This window comes from Manis pentadactyla, chromosome 9 (genome assembly GCF_030020395.1).
Source record: "Manis pentadactyla isolate mManPen7 chromosome 9, mManPen7.hap1, whole genome shotgun sequence".
In the NCBI taxonomy this organism is placed as follows: Eukaryota; Metazoa; Chordata; class Mammalia; order Pholidota; family Manidae; genus Manis; species Manis pentadactyla.
In genome coordinates, this window is record NC_080027.1 from 108694469 (window position 1) to 108722213 (window position 27745).

The following is a 27745-nucleotide window of genomic DNA, read 5'->3' on the forward strand; positions in this document are numbered from 1 at the left end:
ATGAACTTATGGAAAATACATGAGTTCCAAAATGAATGAAGGGCTGAAACTGTAGAAACATGCTGGAAAATGACCTCATGTTGGACTGCCTTACTTATTTGTTCTGCTTGAAACTATCTTCTCTAAAAAACCTAGATGTTTTCACTGTATTTTGATCAACTAACTGAAAATTTACCAGAGATCACTTGTTATTGGAAAACATGGGCTTGAACTTTGACTTTGCAGCAGCTCTGTGACTTTGGATTATTATGTGGGAAAAAATCATTTCACAGGATTATTATAAGGAAAAAAAGAGACCAAATATATAAATAGATCTTGCACAATTAACTGAAAATTAGCAAGTGCTCAGCCAACAATATATCTAGATTTGCATCCCTCCTTTATAAATGCAATTGTATCTGGTAAATCTAAACAGTTTTTAGTGATCCATTACAGGATTGAATTAGTTTAATCAGCTTGGTTTTATCTTAACTCTTACTTCAGGATAGGTAGCACTGAAGGACTGCCGTGTGAATGCAGGGTTTAGAATCATAAGGGTGACACAATAGAATAAGGTGTAGAGATTTTATAATTTTGAGATTTTTATCTTCCTAGTATGCCCCACTCTGACTCCCCAGCTGAGTCATACTTTCTGGAGTTGAGGCTTATTTTTAAAAAGATCTACAGTTGATTCTGGTGACCTGGATTTGGGAACTTATAGAACAAAGTGAGCTTGAGAAAGTGGAACTTCATGATGTGGAACACTGGATAAAACAGTTTGGTCATAGAAGTGGGGCTTTGAGAGTCAATCAAAAAAGTCAAGAATTGATTCATAGATTAGAAACCACTAGAGGCTTTTTTTTTATATCACAGAATCATTTAGATATTAGAGGTAGAATTTAGATGATGTTTAAGGAAGACTAATCTGTCATAAGTATGTTGGATCAGAAAAATCACATTAATAAGGTGCCATGAAATACACATGAAGAAGTAATAGTTTGGACCAGAGAGGTGTCGGTGGAATCAGAATACATACTGTGGCTGCTGTGACGCTCTCTAGACCTTACAAGGCCAACAGTGTTCCTGTCGCCTACTTACATGGAGATTGAGCTTGAGTGGCAATGATGTTATTAAACGATCAGTGGAATGCCAAAGTTCTGTACTAATTAAGTAATTATTATTATGGATAAACAACAATGTAATGCATAAAGAACAGCCAAGCTTTGGACAACTAAATAAAAATTAAAGTATGAACAGAATGGGGCAGAAACCCCCTCTAGAATACACTCTAGCCTCATGGTTTTATTACACATGGTCCTTTTTTTGTTGTTATTTTTTATTACGAAAATATTTTTCCATATATAGAGAGAGAGAAAAGAAGAGGCCTATTACTCATGCTTAACAACTGTTAACATCCTGTCATATTTCCTTTCTTTCTTTTGTTGAAGTAGGTTAAAGAAATTATAGACACCATGACATCCTCTTAAGTACATTAGTGTGTACCAAAAACAACCAGGAAAATGCCTACACAACTACCATACCATTATCACACTTAAAAAGTTAACATTAACTCCTTAATGTTAATGTAACATGGCCCTCTTAGCTTTTATAGTTACATACAAATCAAGACAATGTGGCTTCTATTAGGTTCCTCCCTCAAGCAGAAAAGACAGCTCTCAAGATTCATCAACTTTGCAATCCTTTGGATCTTACTGGCAATGCGATAGAAACTCCTCTACCATATAGAAGTATGTATAATTAGAGAATGTTCATTTGCTAAAACAAAGACAAGCCACTTGGAGTCTCATACACAGTGCCTCCGTAGACTTTCAAGAGTTCTTCAGAGCATCACTTACTTCTTTCCAAGTGTCATGGGTATGGACTGAACATCAGCAAGAACCATGGCACGTTCACGACTCTGCCCTTAACAGAACCGAGACCTCTGGCCACTGTCAGATAATCTGTCACTATAAGCTACTTGTATCCAAGCCAGATATTTATTGCTATTGATCTGCCTGGTCCTAGCAAAAGACTTTTGTTCTCCCAGACCGGGACTTTGACCTCAATTAAGTTATGAATTTCAATCTGATAGACTGCTCCACTTACCCTACTGCTCTCCTCGACTGGATTAATTAGAATTAGCTAGGCCAAGAGTCACCCCAGGCTCCTCATGGATCATGTTATTTTAATAATAAATAAAGGAATAGCAGCTATGTACAAGAAGTATTTTGAAAGATTGCTCATCAAGGAACATCATTCAGAACCTGCCAATATCAATTTCTCTGACTTTGATTACCTCATTTACTTTTTATTTCTTTTTGTCCATTGGAATTTCTCATTTTATTTTAGCTTTCTAAACATGTTCTCTGCATAGAGAAATCAAAGCACTTGCCATTTTGAGCACTTTGCTGTTCTCTTAGGGTTTCATTAGAGTAACTCATCAAAGCAGTCATTTGCAAAAATGTAACTTAAAACATTTAATGATCTCAGAGCATTGAGAAAAAAAAACATACCAATATTAGGGAAAAAAAGCTAATCTTTCCCTAAATGCACTTTTCCTATAGCTGGATAATGCATTGAAAACAGACAAATCAGAATGTCACTGATAAGGCAGTATCCATACTAGCAAAGAATAAGAATGTGTAATCATATTTTATTTTTAATTCATAACTCACTGGGACAGATTACATACTGGCCAATGAGAATTCTAAGTCATGTTGACAACAATAATCAGTGGGATCAGGATTTGCTAAATATACTGTGTTAATTTTACTACTTATCTCCAAAATATAAATAAAAATGTAAATAATATAAAAATGCTCACATTCTGGGATGTAGTGTTTGATAATTCGATACTGAAGTTGTAATATTTTCAGAAAGTATAAAAAGAACCTAAAACGTAAATACATTATCAATTGATGTTTTGATGCTTTTACTTCTCTTATCATGGAAATTTTTCATTTTGATTGGCTATAGGTAACACAAAGAAAAGATTTAATTAGAATGCCAAAGTCTAACAGTAGTTTCAATATTAAAAGCAATGCAAAAATTAAAGGACAAACTCTGCCATCAAAATGCCAAGAATTCCATGTCTATTTGGAGAGCACCTTCTGAGCATAAAAGGATATGCTATATGTTACAAATCAGTGATTTATCAAGTCTTTAAGAGTGGAAATGTTCTTATCAATCTTGTAGAAGGAAATAGGCACACATGAAAATGATTCTTGTGATGAAAATTAAAACAATTGTAATTTTTAAAAGTACAGCTATTGGATTTATCCCCCCTCACTACCACATACACACTCACTTGGGTTTTGTAGGTTATGTAAAATTTCATTTATATTAGAGAAGAGTTTTATATTTTCCCATGGAAAAGTTCTAAGCTCAGGTGGACGCTGTAATTAGTCCAGTCTAAGAGTTCTAGCTCATGAGGACAATATGTAAGGGAAAACAGGAAAATTTATTACTTTATGCTTTCATTTACAGTTGAAATATTTGAAATGTGACACAATGACTGACATCATATAAATGGTACGGGAACTACATTAAAGTAAAAAAATTAGAGATCTGAGAACTAGTAAACATTTCTTCTCAGCACCCAAAACATATTAGTAATCTAAGAAGAAAGGAAAACTGGTCTGAGGACTGGACTATTTACAGTGTGTGAGAGAATTAAGGATTAAAGAAATAATTTGAAGGCAAAGGCTATTTTCACAATGATCCACTCAGCAGGAAAAGATCAAATGACAAAAGGTATTGTGTTCTGGTGAAGAGCTTCTGTTTTCACACCTGACTTTCATTAAGTTGCATGTTGTTAAGTGGAATTAGAGCAATTCTCTAGCAAATCATACACATGATTTAACACATTAGCTTAAACTTTTTAAATGATCCCTTAATTAGGGCATGAGGACAATATGTGAGGGAAAACAGGAAAATTTATTAATTTATGCTTTCATTTACAGTTGAAATATTTGAAATGTGACACAATGACTGACATCATATAAATGGTCCGGGAACTACATTAAAGTAAAGAAATTAGAGCTCTAATAATCTGAAATTTATTTATTATTTGAAAAACTTATAAATAGTGAACAGTTTATAGCAACAAAGAAAATTAAATATTTGAAATAAATTTAACAAGATATGCGCAAAATCTGTATGAGGAAAAAATTTAAATACTTCTGAAAGTATGCATGAGTAAACTTGATAAAATGGAAAGACATCTATACTTGAGCAGGATGACTCAATATTATGAATGTATCAGTTCTCCCTAATTTATAAATTCAATGCAATCCCAACAGAAACACCAATGAAACACTGTAGGGAGTTATACAAATTGATATTAAACTTCATATAAAACAAACAAGTAAACATGCAAGAATAGCCAGAAAAACATTTAAAAGGAAAAACTATGAAGGAGACAGCTATTTCAGACATTAGTACCTATTATGATGCTTCTTTATTAAATAATGTGGTATTGGTACATGAATAGAGAAACATACAGGTTGAATAGACTATAAAGTCCAGAATTAGACCCACATACATATGGAAATTTAGTATATGACAAAGGTGGCATCTTAAATTACTGGGGGATGGGGTGATTCTGGGACAACTGGAAAGCCATTTGGAAAAAAGACAAAATTAGGTCCATATCTCATATCATACATTCAGGGACCTAAACATAGAATATGAAACCATACAAGTACTAGAAGAAAACATGAGTGAATTCTCCTTTAATCTTGGTGTAAGAAAAACTTTTAACCATGACTTAAAATCCACACACAATAAAAAAACTGATAGACTTGACTACATTAAAAAATATATACTTGACAAAATATATCATAAACAAAGTCAAAAGACAACTGAAAAGCTAGGGGTGAAATATCTGCATATATACCACAGACAAAGAGCTAATATACCTAATATATAAATAACTCTTAAAAATTGAGATATAATAAGCCAAAAATCTGATAGAAAAATGTGAACAGACAATTCACACACAAAAAAGATATAAAAACAGCCCTCAAGTATAGTAAGAGATGTAACAACTCACAAACACAAACTAAAACAACATTAAGATATCATTCCTCCTCTAGACAGACAAAAACTTAAGAATACAAAAGCACAATATATTGACGAAGCTGTAGGACAAGGGGCACTCTCACATATTACCAGTGGGAATGCAATTTATTACAATCCTTCTGGAGGGAAATATATGCACTTACCTTTTGACCCAGTAATTCCACTTTTAGGAATCTATCCTGAAAGTACATGTCCAACAATATTAAAATACATATGCACAAGGTTATTAGTTGCTGCATTGTTTGTAATTGCAAAATACTGGAAATGACCTAAATGCCCCTACACAGGAGGATGGTTGAATAACTATGGCACATCCACACAAGTACTACGTAGTTGTTAAAAGAGGAGGAAGACCTCTGTGAAACCATAAGGAGTAACTGTTAGGACATATGTTAATGCAAGGAAGTAAGTGCAAATGAGCATCTATATTATGCTAAGTTTCATATAGATTTGAAGAGGACATATGAAAATGTACATGTATCTGCTCACTAGTGCAAAAGAGATGTGGGCAGGATGAGGCAGAAAAAAGTAGTAAGAAGGGAGGTGGGATGGGACTGGGACAGCCAGGATGAGAAGGAAGTGACAATTCTCTGTGTATTCTTTTTACATAGCTCTGACTCTTAGAACTATAGTAATGTTTCATATAATGCCCAAATAAACAAAAAAATAAAGCTGACCAGCATGTGGGACAAATCTAAAATGGCACACAAAGACTGACAAATGAACCTGACCTGAGTAACATGATCATACTCAGGTAAGAAGGGAAGAAAAGAACTAACCTAAGTAACTTTGTAAAATAGTATCTTGACTGGATAATGAAAGGCTAATGGCAAAATGAACTATATATAAATGTTTTAATCTAGTTAGTAGATGTGTTTCACAGAAGTATGGGTTAGCAATTCAGAAACTACTTTATGTGTATGCTAGAGTTGGACAAAATAAATAATGAGAGCAGTTTTCATTGTTGGAAAAAAGAAGTTACAAGAAAGGCTAAATTAAACCCTGTAGTGTTAGATAGAAATTGAAGGTATCAATATAAACCAGTGGTATTATACATATATATATATTATATATATATATATAATATATATATATACACAGACACACACACACACACACATATATATATACACACACACACGGATAAGATACAGAAATTGTGTGTGTGTGTGTGTGTGTATATGCGTATATATATATGCATGGATTAGTATACACATATTTTTCCTACATACACATATATTTCGTAGCTCTACCTGCTGAGAGAACCATGAAGCAATGACATTCCAATAGGAATGAGCATACCCGGTGCCCAGGACCTTGGTTTCTAAACACCATTATTCAATAAAAGCAACCAGAGACCTTGGAGAAATGGCTGATTCCAGAGCTGGAGTAAGGAAAATACAAGATGAACTTGCAGTAGGGGAAAAGGGTCAGTTCTTCCTTACAGAATTCCAAGTAATAAAGGCACAAGGAAGGAGGAAAATAGGAAATCACCATTAGGCAAACTCTACAATAATATTGTTTCTGACAAGATCTATTGATAGGTATGAAAATTAGTGGGCAGAAGTTTGAGAAAAAACAAGTTTTGCATAGTCTCAAAGTATGTCCCCCACAAGATTTATTTACTACAAAGTAATTTTATAATAGAGAAACCAGACAGATACTACCTTAAAAAAGTGCTCAAGGTTAACATCACAGTAATAAGACTTACTAATATTATGAACCACTTAATGCATGTACTGAGAAGGGCATATCATTTTTGTGATGTTCTTGCTAAAATTGCATAACCTAATTCCAATACAGAGAAAACACTGGACAAATCCAAATTGAGTAACATTCTACAAAATAGCTGATCCATTCTATTCAAAAGTATCAATATCATGAAAGACATGGAAAGACTAAAGAATTGATACAGATTGGAGGAGGTTAAGAAGAAATAATAACTAAATCCAAATTGGATAGGATCTTAGAACAGAAAACATTTTTAACATCAGTAGAAAAACTGTTGAAATTCAAAGAAGGTCTGTAATTTAAATAACAGCATTATACCAATGTTAACTTCCTGATTCTGACAGCTGTATTATTGATATATAAGAAGTTAATATTAGGGAAATCTAGGTGAGAGGTATACAGGAACTCTGCACTCTTTTTGCAACTTTTGAGCTACAGAGTCTAAAATTACTTCCAAGTAGCTGAAAAAATTCTAGCATAAACTGTTAATGTTGGTGTTGGGAAAGGCAGCCTCACTTAAGCAGTGTGTCAACCCTCACTCAGCTGCACAGGAATGAGCCTTGGGCCTGGATCACTTCCTTACGAAGAGATAATGAGCCCACACAGCTTGGGATGGGCTTCTCACCTTGTATGGGAATATCTTTCCTTGTTTTAGGCTGAATGATTATTTTTTGGTCCCTGTTTAAAACATTTATGTCATATGGCACCTGGCCAACCCATTACTCTATCTATCCTTGGGGAGGGGACAAGGTTCCTTCCTCTGTAGCATGAGAAGGGTTTGCATAGACAGACTGCCCTGCATCAAATGCCAGGAGAGATCTGTTGGTCATGGGGCCCACACCCACTATTGAAGCCGATCTTGCTCTATTTCTTCTATGTAAGTAAACATTATTCCATCCAGTGCTTTACTGCATTGTGTTTTTCTTGGTGATTCCAATACCAAGATACAATGGACAGAAGTGTTCAGATTTCTATTCTGGTGGATGACAGTGATGATCTTTGTTATCCTCCATGTAGCTGGAGTACTCCCCCAGGATTAGAAACGGGTGCATGGTACTCTATGTACCCAAAAGAATGTTTATTTCCAGACTGAGGGGTGGGTGTCCAAGTTCATCACTTAGCCTCTACAGATACCACCCTTCCAGAAGAAGGGGAGCATGACTTGCTGCTTCTGGGCAGGAGAAGAAAGTCCAGGTTCCCCTTTGGCCTCTTCTGGTACCACTGTGGTGGGAGATGGGAGCACTGCCTGCTACCACTGGGCAGGAGGTAAAAGTCTAGGGTTCCCACTGGTTCTGTTCATACCACCCTGGTGGGGAAGAGAAACACTGTCTTCTACCAGCCTAAGGATGTCTAGGCTTCTTTGGTGGCCTCCAAACACTGCAGAGGGAAGCACATGTTTTTCCACATGGTGTTTGGCTGCAGGAGGGTACTACTGAGAAGTTCCCTTCTGCTAGATTGCTCCTTTCCCTGTCGTTTGGTGAGAGAAAACAGGTTTTTCTTGTCTGTGTCTGTGGCATTTCTGGATTGTGGGCTACTCTAGAGCACAGTCTGGATTACATATGATGCAAAAAGAAAACCCAGAGAAACCAATACTTAATACTCCTCAACACCCAAGATCCTTAGTCAGTCTGCCCTCTCTTTCCAAACTTTCATAGTTTTTATATCCTTTTGTATTATGTCCAGGATTTTAACCTGTACTTTACAGGAATAATAGGGAGAAATTAATTTTGTCTGGAACTAAAGACCCTTTACCTAAGATTTAAGTAAACAGCAAGTAATAATCTTAAACACATTCTTTTAAATAATAAAGAAAGAATATTTCCTTTGTGGTATTATGAGGTTAGTATAACTCTTAATAGCACAACCCTATGAGGAATGCTATAAGAAAAGAAAATTATAGGTCACTATTCTTTATTCTAAATAAATACTTACTTTATGTTTAAAAATTCTAAATAAAAAAATTGCCAATAGAATCCAACAAGTAGGATTTATTACAATTAAAAATGAAGTTTACATTTAACAATTAAAAATGAATCAATCCCAACTTCAGTTAACTGTGAAAGACTGAATGTTTTAGCCACAAGATCAGGAAGAAGGCAAGGTGTCTGCTCTTACTACTATTATGCAGCACTGTATTGGAGGTTTTAGCTAGGTCAATTAAGCAAGAAATTGAAATAAAAAGGCACTCAGATAGCTCTGCCTGCAGATGACATATCATGTAACAGAAATCCTTCTCCTCAAAAAAACTATCAAAAATAATAAATGAGTTTAACAAGGATGCAGGATATAGGATCAATAAACAACAGTCAACTCTATTTTATACACTAACAATGAACAATCAAAAAAAGAAATTAAGAAAACAGATCTATTACCATAGTGTTGAAAAGAATAAAATACTTAGAAGTAAATTTCAGAAAAGAAGTTTAAGACTTGTATACTGAAAACTACAAAACATCACTGGAAGAAATTAAATAAGACCTAAATAAATGGAAAGAAATCTCATGTTCATGGATCAGAAGACTTAATATTTTAAGATGGCACTGCTTCCCAAATTGATCTACAAATTCAGTCCAATTCCTATCAAAATCTCAGTTGCCTTGTTTTGCAGAAATGGACAAGCTCATTCTAAAAATCATATGGAAATTCAAGAGACCCAGGATAGTCAAGACAACCTTGAAAAAAAAAAGAACATACTTCTCAGTTTCAAAACTTTTTAGAAAGCTACAAAAATTAAGAGAGTGGTATTGGCCTAAGGGTAGACATATCAATCAATGAATGGAACAGAATTGATAACTGAGAAATAAACTCTCAAATTTATGGTCAGTTGATTTCTGAGAAGGGTGCTTGTGGGTAAAACTGCAGTATTTCCAGAATCTCTCGCCTGGCCTTGGTGCATCTGCATATCAACAGGTGTTTCCAAGGGGTGGAGACAGGTAGCCATCTCCATATCAGTAGATGTTTACATGGGGGAGCCAGGGTATATCTGGACTGAAAAGGTTGGGTGGGGTCCCTTTTTGCAGCCAGGTCATAAGAGACACAGGCAAGCAGAAGTGGGTGACTGCTTGTAAGCAATAAATGGGTTTCTCTCACTTTAATTCTCCCTTTGACTGATTTAGGTTTCAAATGTAATTTGCATGAGGCTGGGAACAGACTTCCCCTCAGAATTACACCTAGTGTAGTTGGCAGGTTCTATGAACCCGAAATCTATCTTCATGGGTGCAATGCTTGGGTGGGCTGCCCCTAGAGATAGTGGGGAAATACCCAGAAACCCCCCTGTGGATGGTGGGGAGGCCCCAGTGGCTGCTGCTGCTGTGGAGGGTGACTACTCACCCTTCCCTCTGGCAGTGGTGGAGGGTGTAGCTTCATCCAGGAACCCCCTATCTGTGGGGCTTCCTCTTGGGGAGCCCCGAGTGGGAAATTGGTCTAGGGTGAAGCAGCTCCTAGATGGATGTGCCCTTTCCCAGAATTGGGGAAGGGTGGAGACACCGGAAGCTGTGGAATTAGCCCTCCGTGAGATAGGAGACTGCTTAGAGGCCCTGAGTGGCCACGTAGCAGCCGGGATTGTGGGATGTTTGTTTTGCAAGATAGTGGAAAGGGTTATCAAGGAGACGGACACACTTCCGTGTCACTTGGAGGAGCTTAGGGATGCCCTTAAGAAAGAGAGACAGCTATTGAGAAGACAGGTCACACTCCTGGAAGATACATTAGCAGCGAGGGAGAAGGCGGCAGGAGAATCTGCATTGCAGGAGGCCATGGGGAGGGGAGGTGGGAGTGGTGCCTTCAGACCTGGAGAAGGTGGAGTAGATGTTGGGGGAGAATCAGGGAGTGGGGTCAAGGGCCGAACTGTTGCTGAGGCCATTGCTAGAGGCACCAATCTATCCTGAATTAAAGGCACACCCAGTTGTAATTAAGAAACTAAAAATGCAACAATCGCAGGCTTCTCAGGGGAGGAGCAGCTCTCTCCCCAAGTTGTGGAGCACTTCACGCTCCGCCCCTATGCCCAGGATGAGCTGGTGGACATGACCATCCAGAATCAGCATAAGCCGTCGGAACCTCTGCCTACGTGGCTTTTGTGTCTCTGGGATATGGGGGTTGAAAACATTGTTATATCATGTTCTGAAATGGGTAACTGGCTTCCCTGATGACTCACCCTTTCCTCCAGCAGTGGTTGCAAAGTGCCCGTCACCCTCAGGGAATCAGACGCTTCTGGATTGGCTGACAGCAGCCATCAGGGCAGTTTGGCCTAATCAGGGTGATTCATCATACTTACCCAATAGCTGAAAAATGTATGCAGAACTCCAGCAGGTGTTACAGGAATTGGTCATGAAAAGTACCATCTATAATATGGACCCCTAGAGCCCCAGTGAGAAATTGTCCATGGTACAAATGAGAAATCTGGTGCTACATACAGCCCCCCCATGTCTCTTCGGGTCCCTAGTGACTACTCTTGCCTCCCACATAAGGGCAACCCATAAGTGAGACTACTAGTACTTTGGCAGATCTGGGGGAGGTTGAAACAATAAGGGCACAGAGGGAAGTACGGGCTACAACTGAAAGGAGAGGTGCAAAGGGCCCCATGAAGGTCTCAAGGACCCAGATGTCGGTTGATTTGATAAAGGTGGGGTAGTGCAAAAAAAACTTGATCAGCAGCCCAATAGGATCTTGTTAGAACTGTGGCACCAATTAAAGCCAGAGCAGCAGTTCCAGCCACTGAGGTCCAGGACATGGAAGCTGGAGGCAAAGCCCCATGTCCAGCCTGTGTCCCTGCAAGACTTCCTGGGGCACAGTACTCAGGCTCTGCCTGGGCCCTCACCCCCAGAGGACAGTGATTGGGCATCACGGTTAGACTGAGGGGGTGTCAAGGTCCCCATCTTGGGGGACATGGTGGGGACCAGAGGCCACATGTAGAATTAGCAATTCACTGGTCTCCCATGAATGTACAACGTGTCCTGGCGCTGGTGGACAAAGGAGCTGGTCTCTGATTTACGGCAATCCAGAGGAGTTTCCTGGGCCCCCTGCTGTGATAGATGGCTATGAGAGTAAGGTAATTAGAGTGAAGATAGTCCAAATCCCATTGGGGATAAGGCATTTACCCCCAAAGGAGTACACTGTGTACATTTCTCCCATCTCTGAATATATTTTGGGGGTAGATAGCCTGCAGGACCTGTGGTTACAGAACACTGAAGGTGAGTTCAGACTGAGGGTACATGTGGTAAAGGCAGTTCTGAGGGGACATGCTAAGCACCCACATGTAGCTCTGCCTGTACCTTGGTGGGTGACAAATACTAAATAGTGTAAATTGCCTGGGGGGCACAGGAGATTGGAGAAACTCTACAGGAGTTGGAGAAGATAAGCATCATAAAGCCCACTCGTCCCTTTAATTCCCCTGTGTGGTCAGTGAAAAAGCTGTACGGCTCTTGGCATATGACCATGTATTAGAGGGTATTGAATAAAGCCACACCCCCTTTGCATGCATGCTGCTGTCCCCTCTATAGCAGCCCTTATGGACACCCTCAGTCATGAACTAGGCCTGTATCATTATGCTGTGGACCTTGCTAATGCTTCCTTCTCTATTGACATAGCACAGGAAAGTCAGGAACAGTTTGCCTTCATGAGGGAAGGCTGGCAGTGGACATTCACTGTCCTTCCACAGGGATACGTCCACAGTCCCATCATTTGTCATGGACTTGTAGCTAGGATTTGGCCATATGGAAAAAACCACAAACAGTGTGGCAGTATCACTACATTGATGATATTATGCTCACATCTGATTCTCTTGTAGATTTAGAAGGGGCAGTTCCTAGACTGCTGCAACATCTACAGGAGAACGGATGGGCTGTGAACAGCACCAACGTTCAGGGAAATGGTTTGTCAGTAAAGTTCTTGGGGGTTGTCAGGTTGGGCAAAAATAAAGTTATTCTAGAAGTAGTCATAGACAAGGTCCAGGCTTTCCCACCCTTACCACTGTGGCATGATTACAAGAGTTTTTGGGTCTTTAGGGCTACTGGAGACTGTTTATCCTGCACTTGGCACAAATCCTGTAGCCCTTATAACGGCTGGTAGGAAACGGCACCAGGTGAGACTGGGATTACACATGTGCAGCTGTTTTTACTGCTGCTAAGCGAGCAGTCAAGGCCGTACAGGCTTTGGGAGTAATGGACTCATCAAGGCCCTGTGAGCTAGATGTTCATGTAACTGAAGATGGTTATGGATGGGGCCTTTGGCAGCAGCTTGAATGGACCTGACAATGTATCGGATTCTGGTCACAACTATGGAAAGGAGGAGAGGTCTGGTACACCTTGACAGAGAAGCAAGCCTGCTGTGTATCACACCTTGCTGGCTATGGAGCCCATCACTGGAACAGCTCTGACTAAGGTAATAACCAACTATTACCATCAAGGTAATAACCAACTAACACCTACACTGGCCAAATGAGGTACATATTTACAGCAGCGTAGCACCCTCTCTAATAGCCCCTTAAGTGGAGAACCCCAGTGCTTTTTTTTAACTATTTTAATTTTTTTTGGTATCATTAATATACACTTACATGAACAATACTGTGGTTACTAGATTCCCCCCATTATCAAGTCTGCACCACATAAGCCATTACAGTCACTGTCCATCAGCGTAGTAATATGCTATAGAATCACTACTTGTTCTCTCTGTGCTATACTGCCTTCTCCGTGGCAGCCCCCCCCTACATTATGTGTGCTAATCATAACGCCCCTTTTTCCTCTTATCCCTCCCTTCCCACCTATCCTCCCCAGTCCCTTTCCCTTGGGTAACTGTTAGTCCATTCTTGGGTTTTGTGAATCTGCTGCTGTTTTGTTCCTTCAGTTTTTGCTTTGTTCTTATACTCCACAAATGAGTGAAATCATTTGATACTTGTCCTTTTCCACCTGGCTTATTTCACTGAGCATAATACCCTTTAGCTCCATCCATGTTGTTGCAAATGGTAGGATTTGTTTTCTTCTTCTTATGGCTGAATAATATTCCATTGTGTATATGTACCACATCTCCTTTATCCATTCATCTACTGATGGACACTTACGTTGCTTCCATTTCTTGGCTATTGTAAATAGTGCTGCGATAAACATAGGGGTGCATGTGTTTTTGAAACTGGGCTCCTGCATTCCTAGGGTAAATTCCTAGGAGTGGAATTCCTGGGTCAAATGGTATTTCTATTTTTAGTTTTTTGAGGAACCTCCATACTGCTTTCCACAGAGGTTGAACTACTTTACATTCCCGCCAACATTTGTTGTTTGTCTTTTGGATGTTGGCCATCCTAACTGGTGTGAGGTGATATCTCATTGTGGTTTTAATTTGCATTTCTCTGATGATTAGCAACGTGGAGCATCTTTTCATGTGTCTGTTGGCCATCTGAATTTCTTCTTTGAAGAAGTGTCTGTTCAGCTCCTCTGCCCATTTTTTAATTGGGTTATTTGCTTTTTGTCTGTTGAGGTGCATGAGCTCTTTGTATATTTTGGATGTCAACCCCTTATCAGATATGTCATTTATGAATATATTCTCCCATACTGTAGGATGTCTTTTTGTTCTACTGATGGTGTCCTTTGCTGTACAGAAGCTTTTTAGTTTGATATAGTCCCACTTGTTCATTTTTGCTTTTGTTTCCCTTGCCCATGGAGATATGTTCATGAAGAAGTTGCTCATGTTTATATTCAAGAAAGTTTTGCCTATATTTTCTTCTAAGAGCTTTATGGTTCCATGACTTAGATTCAGGTGTTTGATCCACTTCGAGTTTACCTTTGTGTATGGAGTTAGACAGTAATCCAATTTCATTCTCTTACATATAGCAGTCCAGTTTTGCCAAAACCAGCTGTTGAAAAGGCTGTCATTTCCCCATTGCATATCCATGGCTCCTTTATCATATGTTAATTGACCATATATGTTTGGGTTAATATATGGACTGTCTACTCTGTTCCACTGGTTTCTATGGGTCTGTTCTTGTGCCAGTATCAAATTGTCTTGATAACTGTGGCTTTGCAGTAGAGCTTGAAGTTGGGAAGCAAGATCCCCCTGCCTTATTCTTCCTTCTCAGGATTGCTTTGGCTATTCAGGGTCTTTGGTGGTTCCATATGAATTTTAGAACTATTTGTTCCAGTTCATTGAAAAATGCTGTCGGTATTTTGATAGGGATTGCACTGAATCTGTAGATTGCTTTAGGCAGGATGGCCACTTTGATAATATTAATTCTTCCTACCCAAGAGCATGGGAAGAATTTCCATTTATTAGTATCCTCTTTAATTTCTCTTAGGAGTGTCTTGTAGTTTTCAGAGTATAGGTCTTTCACTTCCTTGGTTAGGTTTATTCCTAGGTATTTTATTCTTTTTGATGCAATTGTGAATGGAATTGTTTTCCTGATTTCTCTTTCTGCTAGTTCATCCTTAGTATATAGGAATGCAACAGATTTCTGTGTATTAATTTTGTATCCTGCAACTTTGCTGAATTCAGATATTAGTTCTAGTAGTTTTGGAGTGGATTGTTTAGGGTTTTTTATGTACAATATCATGTCATCTGCAAGCAGTGACAGTTTGACTTCTTCCTTACCAATCTGGATGCCTTTTATTTCTTTGTGTTGTCTGATTGCTGTGGCTAGGACCTCCAGTACTATGTTGAATAACAGCGGGGAGAGTGGGCATCCTTGTTGTTCCCGATTTTAGAGGAAAAGCTTTCAGCTTCTCGCTGTTAAGTATGATGTTGGCTGTGGGTTTGTCACATATGGCCTTCATTATGTTGAGGTACTTGCCCTCTATACCCATTTTGTTGAGACTTTTTATCATGAATGAATGTTGAATTTTGTTGAATGCTTTTTCAGCCTCTATGGAAATGACTCCAATGCTTTTTGGAGCCAGTGATGTATACAAGGGGAAAGCAGGAAGAACTTGCTTTTGAGCTATTGGTAGTCAAAGCCCTCATCAGGAGGGAAAAGCCCCTATACCTGAAGATGCTTGGTACACAGATGGCTCCAGCTGTGGGCCACCCCTGAAGTGGAGGACTGTGGCTTTTCATCCTAAGACTGAGGTAATATGGATGGAGGATTTAGAGGGGAAGAGCAGTTAATGGGCTGAACTGTGGGCAGTATGGCTCATGATCATCCAGGAGCCATCCCCTATAGTTGTCTGCACTGACAGAGGACCATCTATCAGGGCTTGACCCTGTGGCTACCGACATGGTACCATGCCACTTGGATGGTTCGTCACCAGCCCCTTTGGGGGCAAGAGTTGTGGCAAGACCTATGGGCCTCTGGTCAGTCTGAGACAGTTACCGAGTATCATGTGACTGGCCATTTGCCTTTGGCATCCCCAGGGAATGATAAAGCAGACACACTGGCCCAGGTGCATTGGCTAGAAGGAAGGCCTGCCTCTGATATAGCCTAATGGTTACATCAGTGTCTGTTGCCCATGGGGCAAACGACAATGTGAGCTGTAGCCTGTTGGTGGGGGCTTGCCATTGATCTTTGAAGAAGTCAGCCAAGCCAAGAAGGAGTGCCTTGTGTGCTCTAAAAGGGACTTACAGAGAGTCCCGCAGCAACATTGGACAAAAGTAAAAAGGCCAATACTCCTTGTCAGGCAGCAGATTTGGCCTCTGCCCGTATCAGCAGGATATCGGTATACCATGATTTGTGTGGACATGGCTACTGGATTGTTGGCTGCTTTTCCTGCATGTTGTGCAAATAAGCAAACAACCAAAAGGGGTCTAGAGCATCCCTTTGCAGTCTAGGGCTACCCACAGGTGACTGAGTGATAGGGCACCCACTTTACTGGACATGCATTACAAGAATGGGTGCAGCAAAAACTGAAGGAATGAAACAGCATTACTCAAAGAATCCAAGAAGGGAGTAGCAGTTACCAAAGGCAAGGGGTTGGAGAGAGTGGGTGAGGAGGGAGGGAGAAGGGGATTAAGGGCTGAATCCTTCAGCTTGAAGATTATCATGATTTTATTGCTGTTGTTACTGTATATTATTAGTCTGATTACAATGCTCCAGCTTTCTCACACAGGGGCCATTGCAGAAGATGGGGAGTGAGTGGATTGTGAGGTGAGATTTCTGGAGGGGTAGGCTATGGGTAAAATTGCAGTATTACCAGAATCTGTCTCCTGGCCTTTAGTGCATCTCCATACAATAGGTGATTACATGGGGGAGTGAGGGCATATCTGGACTGGAGAGGTTGGCTGGGATCCCTTTTTGCAGCCAGGTTGTGAAAGACATGGATGAGCAGAAATGGATGACTGCTTGGAAGCAAAAATTGGGTTTTTCCCACTTTATTTCTCCCTTTGACTGATTTCGGGTTCAAAGGTAATTTTCCCTGGGCTGGAAACAGATTTTCCCCCTGGAGTTACAGTGCTACAAAATTCTTTGGGGGAAAGAACAGTCTTTTCAGTAAAGACTTCTGAAACAACTGGATATCCACATGTAAAAGAATGAAGTTGGATCCCTACCTCACATCATATAAAATTAATTAAAAATGGATCAAAGGCCTAAATGTAAGTGATAACACTGGAAAAGTTTCAGAAGAAAAAGACTTGATCACTATAATCTCTGAAGATGTGTTAGTTTCTCAGAAATAACACCAAAAGCACAAACAAATAAAAAATAAATTGAGTTTCATCAAAATTCAGATTTTTGTTTCAAAGGACATTATCAAATGAGTGACAAGGCAATCCATTGAATGGAAGAACATATTTGCAAGTCATTTATCTGATAAAGGGCTTATATTCAGAATATATATTAACTCTTACAACTCAATAATAGAGACAACCCAATTTAAATAGTGCATTAAGTTGTACCTTTAAGATTCCTGTACTATATGTACCTCAATGAATATATTTTATATCTCGATCTTAATAATTTTAAATAAGGAAGGAAAACTACTCTATGTATAATATTTTACCAAATATCTTTAAAATTTGTTATATACATGTAAGTAGAGAATATAAAGATGAGGATGAAATGAACTCAAATTTTACAGAGGAGAAGTCAAGAGCTTGGGCTTTGGCATCAACACAACATGCTCCTACTTCTCCCCTACCCTGCGTATTTCCTTAATGTTATGTTACAATAAATCTGAGAAAACCTAGCAATGAATCTTCAGCATTCAAGTACTTTTTAATGTGCTTTGGGAGTAGTTTTAATCTTTCTCCAGGGCTTGAAAGGTTAAAGTTACTCAAGATGCCTACAGGGTGTATGTGTGTTTGTTTAACCCATACCCTAATCTCAAATGTGGTTACGAATTTAACTACCAGAGTTGAACTAGGAATCAATACCAAGCAGTGGAAGAGACAAAATTGTGTCCATAATACAGTCAGATAACAAATGAAATCTATAAAGGATCTTCCTTAGAAATAAAATTAAGTTAAAAGCTCCAATTTCATCAGTCACAGAATGTAGAAATTGCAGTGCAATAAAAGTACACATGAGATATACTGAAGGGTAAAAATGACAGGGAAATACAGAGCAGACTTTGACATATCTCTAATTACTACTCCATTTCAGGCTAATGGTAAAAACTAGTGTTCAGGTAGTTGATAACATCAGCCTGTCTCTGCTAGGTTAGTACCAAGATCTGTGGCCAAGCAAACACTTCTAATAAAATTGATTTTACTTCTTGGCAACCTATAGGCCAGTCAATAATAATGTTGTTTAAGAAAGATTGAGTCGTGAAGGAAATGAACCTTCCCTTTCATTTATTATGTTTGTATTGTCTATATTTGAAAAGAGTTTTCAATAATAAAACCAAAGAAGAAATTACAAGGGGAAAGCTATTCTGAGAGTTAATCTCCAAAAGCCCTCTGACTTGGAAGCACCTTAGCAACCCAAACTGACAAAGCCAAAAGCGTCCCCTTAACTGAAACTACATCACATGGATTAGGATTGTCAATAACAAAGGAAAACCAAGGCTAGGGGCTATATAAAGGGTCATGTGGATATAAAGAGGGCACAGGAAAACACTGGCCAGTCATATAGTCTTAACTGATGCATCCTAAAAAACCTATATGAAACTTTTACTTTGCATTAAAGCTGATACTTTGTAAAGAGTGTTCTAGAAAGCTACATAAGGCAGTTTTCAGACTATTTGCCTTATATTACCCAAACAAACAGAACACAAGAAACCCACAGGCTATGCCTAACTTGGGGACATTTTCCTCCAGAATATCCCGTAACAATCCAAACATGAGTGTATCAATAGTTTGATGTTTTTGTTTTTGTTTAACTTTTTAACTTTGTGGTAGTGATGGTGGTGGCAGGGAGAGATGTGAGGGTTGGAAAGATGATATCAAAGTTTGCACAGAAAAACAAAAAAGCAAAAATAACAAGAAGAATTCTGAATAAGTAGTGAAGGGATTTATCCTACCTGACAGTAAAACACATACTTTGAAGTTACAATATTTAAATGAACAGAAAAACAGAACAGTGGAATAGAATAGCCCAGAAATGAACTGAAGTACATGGAGGAAGTGAGAATATGAAAAATAAGACACTCCATATCAGCAGAGAAAGATTATTCAATAAAAATTACTGATTAATCATCTAGACAAAAATAAAGTTGGTATCATGGACATACAATGGCAAAATGACAGTCTCTTCAACAGATGGTGCTGGCAAAACTGGACAGCTACATGTAGGAGAATGAAACTGGACCATTGTCTAACCCCATATACAAAAGTAAACTCAAAATGGATCAAAGACCTAAATGTAAGTCATGAAACCATTAAACTCTTGGAAGAAAACATAGGCAAAAACCTCTTAGACATAAACATGAGTGACCTCTTCTTGAACATATCTCCCCGGGCAAGGAAAACAACAGCAAAAATGAGTAAGTGGGACTATATTAAGCTGAAAAGCTTCTGTACAGCAAAAGACACCATCAATAGAACAAAAAGGATCCCTACAATATGGGAGAATATATTTGAAAATGACACATCCAATAAAGGCTTGACATCCAGAATATATAAAGAGCTCACACACCTCAACAAACAAAAAACAAATAACCCAATTAAAAAATGGGCAGAGGAACTGAACAGACAGTTCTCCAAAAAAGAAATACAGATGGCCAACAGACACATGAAAAGATGCTCCACATCACTAATTATCAGAGAAATGCAAATTAAAACTACAATGAGGTATCACCTCACACCAGTAAGGATGGCTGCCATCCAAAAGACAAACAACAACAAATGTTGGCGAGGCTGTGGAGAAAGGGGAACCCTCCTACACTGCTGGTGGGAATGTAAGTTAGTTCAACCATTGTGGAAAGCAGTATGGAGGTACATCAAAATGCTCAAAACAGACTTACCATTTGACCCAGGAATTGCACTCCTAGGAATTTACCCTAAGAATGCAGCAATCGAGTATGAGAAAGATCAGTGCACCCCTATGTTTATCGCAGCACTATTTACAATAGCCAAGAATTGGAAGCAACCTAAATGTCCATCGATAGATGAATGGATAAAGAAGATGTGGTACATATACACAATGGAATACTACTCAGCCATAAGAAAAGGGCAAATCCAACCATTTGCAGCAACATGGATGGAGCTGGAGGGTATTATGCTCAGTGAAACAAGCCAAGCGGAGAAAGAGAAATACCAAATGATTTCACTTATCTGTGGAATATAAGAACAAAGGAAAAACTGAAGGAACAAAACAGCAGCAGAATCACAGAACTCAAGAATGGACTAACAGGTACCAAAGGGAAAGGGACTGGGGAGGATGGGTGGGTAGGGAGGGATAAGGGGGGGAGAAGTAGGGGGGTATTAAGATTAACATGCATGGGGGGGTAGGAGAAAAGGGAGGGCTGTACAACACAGAGAAGGCAAGTAGTGATTCTACAACATTTTGCTATGCTGATGGACAGTGACTGTAAAGGGGTTTATAGGGGGGACCTGGTATAGGGGAGAGTCTAGTAAACATAATATTCGTCATGTAAGTGTAGATTAGTGATACCAAAAACAAAACAAAACAAAACAAAAAAAGGACAGTTCCTGTGTGGTAACCTCCAATGAGTTCTACACAAGGGTATAAAGGGCATATAAAAGTGTAGGCAAAGGGTCTGTTTCGTTTATACAGAAGATCAAAGCCTAATTGGGCTACCACGAAAATGAACTAAGATACGATATGAAAGAGAACTTCCAACATCAGCACTCTTGGGAAGATTCATGCCAGAAGATGATCATCAAAAAACCCCAACAAAAATCCACGCACTGCTACAGCTGTAGATGCACTCATCCCACCAATTCCTGGACTTGCCATGGGAATGAAGGAGATATCTAAGCTGGCCTGTGCATACAGTAAAACAACAAATTTGACTGGATCTATACTGTTGGAACTCAACCAAGAATTTAGAGAAGTGCAAATTGTAGCGCTCCAAAATCTTACAACTACAGACTATTTACTGTTAAAAGAACATAAGGGATGTGAACATTCCCCAGGAATGGGTTGTTTTAATTTGTCTGATTTCTCTCAGACTGTTCAAGTTCAGTTGGACAATATCCACCATATCATAGATAAGTTTTCACAAATGCCTAAGGTGCCTAACTGGTTTTCTTGGTTTCACTGGAGATGGCTGGTAATTACAGATATGCTTTGGTTATGTACCTATACTCCTATTATGTTAATGTGTGTGCGCAATTTAAGTAGTAGCTTAAAACCTATACATGCTGAAGTTACTCTACAAGAAGATAGGTCAAAGAAATAATCAATCTTCCCATGTTTTCTTCCGCCTGCTACTTCTATAGCTTTTCTTCTTCCTTCCTAATTACAACCCTTAAATAGAATTCGTGCCTCATATCAAATTTACCGAGTATCATCATTCTTCCAAGTGGTAAAGATACCTCAAGACAAATGCTGGGCATAGAAGCTACAGGGCATAAATATGCAAAGAAATAAAAAGCTAACCATTTCAAACAATAAGGCTTCTCTCTCACTTACCAACTTTACATTTCCCTGTATGGCCCCGGAAGATGACTGGTTAGCCAGAGACGGGTACGATTCCTCAAGGGAGGAACAACCTAAGACAGGCACAGTCGCAGGGGGGTCATCAGGTGAGAAATTGGGGATCAACAGAGGTGAGGCTTAGAACCTCAGCCCCCCGTTCTGAGAGAAATCTTCTGCATACGTGGATGTTTTATTGCCCTTGTCTAGCTTGGATTAACACATAGTCTACAGGCACACACCTGATCATCTACATTTGCTCTATTACAACACTAAACTATGTTTTCTACCTTTATCTTGTATCTACCTACCACTTCAGCATTTTATTAAAAATAATAATAATAAAGAGAGAAATGTGGTATCCACATATAAATCAAGTATAAAAACCAAATGAGTATTCATATTTGAACTGAGTGTTTATAGTTCATAATGCATGAGCAAAACCGAAAGTTTCTGTGATGACTGCCCTTGTACTGTTCACTATGTAACTTATTCATTATGTAAGAATTTGTTCTCCATGTAAGAACTTGTTTGTTATGCCTCAGAAGATTGGAGACTGACGAAAATTAGGCTTGGGGTGGATTAATGATTGTGCATTGAGCATTGACTCCCCTATACAGAATTTTATTGTCGTTAATAACCATTTGATCAATAAATATGAGAGATGCCCTCACAAAAAAAAAAAAAAGGACAGACTTCCAATGGTAAAATAAATAAGTAACCGGGATGTAATGTATAGCATAAGGAATATAGTCAAGATATTGTAACAGCTTGGTAGAGTGATAGCTGGAACCTAGAATTATGTATATAAATGTTTTATCACTGTGTTGTACACTTGAAACTAATGTAATGTAATACTGTGCGTCAACTACCCTTCAATAAAAAAAAAAAAAAATTATCTAAAAAAAAAAAAAAAAAAAAAAACCACAGAGGTAAAAATCATACAGGTTCTAAGAATCCTTCCCAAAAGTCAACAGACCACTATAATTAGTTGCAAGTCACACATCTGCAACAATTCTATAAATAACCCATCTGGTCCTCAAGTAGATGCAGCAGCTCTTGTGGCAAAACCATTCACATTTGTTTATGTGCATGCAGTGCAAATGAAAGAAGGCACTGAAACCAGTTGGCAATTTTCAAACAAACACTGGTAAGTTTTGTCATATTTTCAAATAAGATTTCTGTTATCTATGGCTGCTCTTGAAAGGATATGAATTAAGTTTCAGCTGCCAAACTTTATTTTTAATCATTGAAAATGCTGCCATTATTTAAATTTTGAAAGACCTGTGAAAATGTAAACCAAAACCTCTCTCAAGTTAATGTATAAATCTAATAAAATGTATGAATCCAATAAAAAAGCCAAAATAAATAAATAAATAAATAAATAAAGTTGGTATCACCTGGACAAAAGTAGAGTATTTATCACATACATGTGATCCAAATTAATTCTAGGAGGGTCTGCTAATAGGTATTGCCTCTGGAAAAGAGAACTGGGATGGCTGGGAAACAAGGATGAAGGAAGAGTTTTGTTGAAAAATAGTCTTTTGCACTTCTTGATTTTTTTCCTTTGCATACATACTACCTACTCCAAAAAATATATATATATTTTAGTGAAATATATACATAGTTCAAGTCAAGGTTATGGCCTAAGGCTAAGATTCTATCTAAGACTCAAAATTAGGTAACTGGCCCAAGAAGAATGCACATATGTTTAATGGAGAGAGAAGTATTTCTTCTGATAAAACAGTAAGGATGCCCAGAAGGTTGTGGTAAATGTTTAGGTCCTTTCTGGTTCTCATGTTCTACTTTTCTAATATTTTGTCTACTTATTTATAAGATGGTATTACTTGATTCGATTTCTGAGCACCTACTATATGTCAGATATTATGCAAAGCACTGATGATAGAACCAAACCAAACTCTGGTACCTGTATATGGTGGGTTGAGGATACACGTATGTAAGCAGCCAATTACTATACAGGGTGATTGCACTGTGATAACACTGTGATCGCACTGTGTGATAACTCTTTGATGTGCTTAATAACAGGGAGCTATGAAAGTGGGAGTGTTGACATGGTCAGAGTGAAGGAAGGCTTCCTAGAGGAAATGGTGTTTAAGCTGAGGCACAGAAGGAAGAATTAGGGAGAGAAAAACAGTATATAAAAACACCAAGAGGTGAACAGCACGTCAAGCTCTTCAGAACCAGTGGATGTTAGCATACAGAGATAGGCCATAAGCAAGGAGTGTGCTAAGAATTAAGTGGAGAGGTAAGCAAGGCCCAGTTTATGAAGGGCTTTACAGGGCAAATTATATTAGATTTTATCTTAGAAAAATAAAGGTAAACAGAACATTTGGAAATCAGCAATTTATTCTCTGGATGAGAAGTAGAAAATATACTGAAGGATGTCAAGAGTGGAAGCAGGGATATAGTTCAGAGCAGCTGAAATAATTTAAGAAGCTTGAACTAGTGTACTGATAATGTTGAAATAGAAAGCTGGGTAAAACTGAGATATATTTAGGAGGCAGAACCTGTAAGACTTGAATGGGTATGAAAATGAGAGAAGAATCAAGGATGCTCCTGGAAAATTGGTTGGATAATGCTGCCAATTACAGTGAGGGGAAGAGGCAGTTGTTGAGAGATAGTAGGTTCAGTGTTAGACATTGTGAGTTTGAAGCCTCTGAGCAATATCTAAGAAGAGGTATGTGTTTCTGGAACTACTGGCTAAGATTTGGGTTGCTGATAAAGATTTCTTCTTTTTTTTTCTGTGACATAGGAGATAACTTGAGAATAAAAACGACCACAAAACTTGCCAGTCAAAATTAAAGATGGGTACCATGATTTATGATATTATCAGAGTTGTGTGATTTTTTTTTTCTTAGCCTTGCTCAGAGCTCTGGTATAGATGTGCAGAAGACAGACAACTGGATTAATCAGAATTAGAATTTTGCCAGGTGGCTTTAATAGTTGAAAAACAGTTGAATGGGAATGAGGATGAGGACAATAGCCTGAGAGTGGATAAAATGAGCTGAAATGGGGGAAGGTAGATCAGTAAAGTAACTAGGGGTTTCCATAAGGTCAAACAAGAAATTTAGGGTGAAATGAATTGCAAAGTGTGGTTAGAACTGAAAATTTTAGGCTTGATGAAAAGATCTAGGGTGGGCCCATAAGGCCTAGGGTGCTGGAGTGGAGTGGATATATAAGGCAACAACTATTATGTAAAGGAAAAGCATTTTATACTAACATACTAAGTTAAAAAGCAAACTCCTGGAAAAAGACAAGAATGCCCACTTTTACTACTTCTATTCAACATAGTAGTAGGAGGCCTAATCAATGCGATTAGGCAAAAAAAATAGAAATAAACTTGGAAAGAAAGAAGTAAAAGTGTTGTTCACAGACAACATGATCTTATATGTAGAAAACCCTGGAGATTCCTTAAAATGTTGTTAGAACTAATAAACAAATTCAGCAAAGTTGCAGGATACAAAATCAACACCCAAATCAGTCACTTCTAAATATGAAGAATGAATAATCCAAAAAGGAAATTTAGAAAACAAATTTGTTTATAATTTTATCAAAAAAGAATAAAATACTTAGGAATAAACTTAACCAAGGAGGTAAAAGAATTACACACTGGAAATTATAAAATGCTGCTGAAAGAAATTAGAGAGAACAATACATGGAAAGACATCCCATGGATTGGAAGACTTAACATTGCTAATTAAGATGACATTACTCCCCAAAGTGAGGTACACATTCAATGCAATCTCTATCAAAATCCCAGTGACATTTTTTGCAGAAATAGAAAAATCCATCCTAAAATTCATATGGAAACTCAAGGAACCCAGAATAGCTAAAACAATCTTGAAAAAGAAAAACAAAGTTGGAGGTCTCACACTTTCTGACCTCAAAATTCACTATAAAACTACAGAAATCAAACCACTGTGGTACTGGCATAAAGACATATAGACCAGTGGAATAGAATAGAGAGCCCAAACCCTTGTATATATGGTCAAATGATTTCTGACAAGGGTGACAAGACCATTCAATGGGGAAAGGATAGTCTTTTCCTTGGGAAAACTAAATATCCACATGCAAAAAAACCATGAAGTTGGACCCTTACCTTATGCCACATACAAAAAATAACTAAAAGTGGGTCAAAACCCTAAACATAAGAATGAAGACTAAAAATTCTTAAAGAAAATATGGGAGAAAAAGCTTCATAACATTGAATTTGGTGATGATTTCTTGGATATGACACCAAAAGCACAGGTAAGAAAAGAAAAAATAAGTAAGCTGGGATTCATCCAAATTTAAAACTCTTGTGCATCAAAGGACACTATCAACTGAGTGAAAGACAATGCATAGAATGGGAGAAAATATCTGCAAATCATGAATCTAATAAGGGATTGATATTCAGAAGAATTAAGAATTCCTACAACTTAACAACAAAAAAACAGACAACTAAATTTAAAAATGGGCAAAGGACATGAATAGACATTTCTCCAAAGAAGATATACAAATAGTCAATAATCACACAAAAAGATATTTAACATCCCTAATTATTTGGAAATGCAAATCCAAATCACATTGAGACACCACTTCACACCTATTAGGATAGCCATGATCAGAAACACAGAAAATGACAAGTACTGATAAGTATGTGGAGAAATTTGAATGCTTGTGCATTACTGATGGGAAAGTAAAATTCTGAGCCACTATGAAAAATGGTACAGTGATTCCTCAAAACATTAAATAAATAATTACCATATGATCTAGCAATTCCAACTCTGGGTGCATATTCAAAAGAAGTGAAAGCAAGGACTCACATAAACATTTGCTACTCAGGTTCACAGCACTATTAATCACAATAGCCAAAAGATAAAAGCATTCCATGTGTCCACAGATGGTATTTGGATTAATAAAATGTGGTGTATGTGTGTGTATATATACACATATACACACACATATACACAATGAAGTAATATTAGTTCTAAAAAGGAAAGAAATGACAACATATACTAAAACATGGATGACCCTTGAAGATATTATGGTAACATCTTCAAAAGAGAAAAAAATCCAACCACAAAAGGACAAATATTACATGATTCCCTTATATAAGATACCTAGAGTAATCAAATTTATGAAGGTAAAAAGCAGAGTAGTGGCTGCCAGGGGCTGGGGTAATGAGGGAATGGGGAGTTAGTTATGAGTACAAGGTTTCATTTGGGGAAGATGAGTAAGCTCTGGAGATAAATGGTGGTGATGGTTGAACAATGTGAATGTACTTAATGCCACAGAACTGTATGCTTAAAAATGATTAAAATGGTAAATTTTATATTATGTATATTTTGAAACAATAAGAAGAGAGAAAGAAAACATCAGGTAAATCTCAATGAACTTTGATTTGGCAATAGTTTCTTAGGTAAGACACCAAAAGCACAAAGAAAAGAAGAAAAGAATAGATAAATTGAACTTCATCAAAATTAAAAACTTTTAATTACAAACTTTTGTGAACCGACGGACAATATCAGGAAAGTGAAAAGATAACCCACAGGAAGGGAGAAGATATTTGGAAGTCATATATCTGACAATGATCTTAATATATCCAGAGTATATTAAGAACTCTTACATCAACAACAAAAAGATGAACAACTCAACTTAAAAAGGGACAAAAGACTTGAATAGATATTTCTCCAAGGAGATACACAAATTGCCAACAAGTATATGAAAAGCTATCAACATCATTAGTCTATAGTGAAATGCAAATCAAGATCATACCATGATGAGACACTGCTTCACACCCAGTACAATGGCTATTAAAAGGAAAAATAACAAGTATTTTCTCAATGCAGTGGAGAAACAACACTCATGCATTATTAGTAGGAATGTAAAATGGTGTACCTCCTGTGGAAAACAATTTGGAGGTTCCTCAAAGTTAAACATCAAATTATCATATAGTTCAAAAATTTTACTCCTACATACAAAGGACTGAACAAATATTCA

The 27745-nt window shown here is 37.9% G+C and overlaps 1 protein-coding gene across 2 annotated transcripts in view; it reads right to left on the minus strand.

Annotated features, from left to right (window-relative positions):
* The window catches only part of ACBD6 (acyl-CoA binding domain containing 6), a 193860-nt gene that overhangs the window by 61243 nt on the left and 104872 nt on the right, over positions 1–27745 (minus strand). The gene's annotated exons all lie outside the window — the stretch shown is intronic.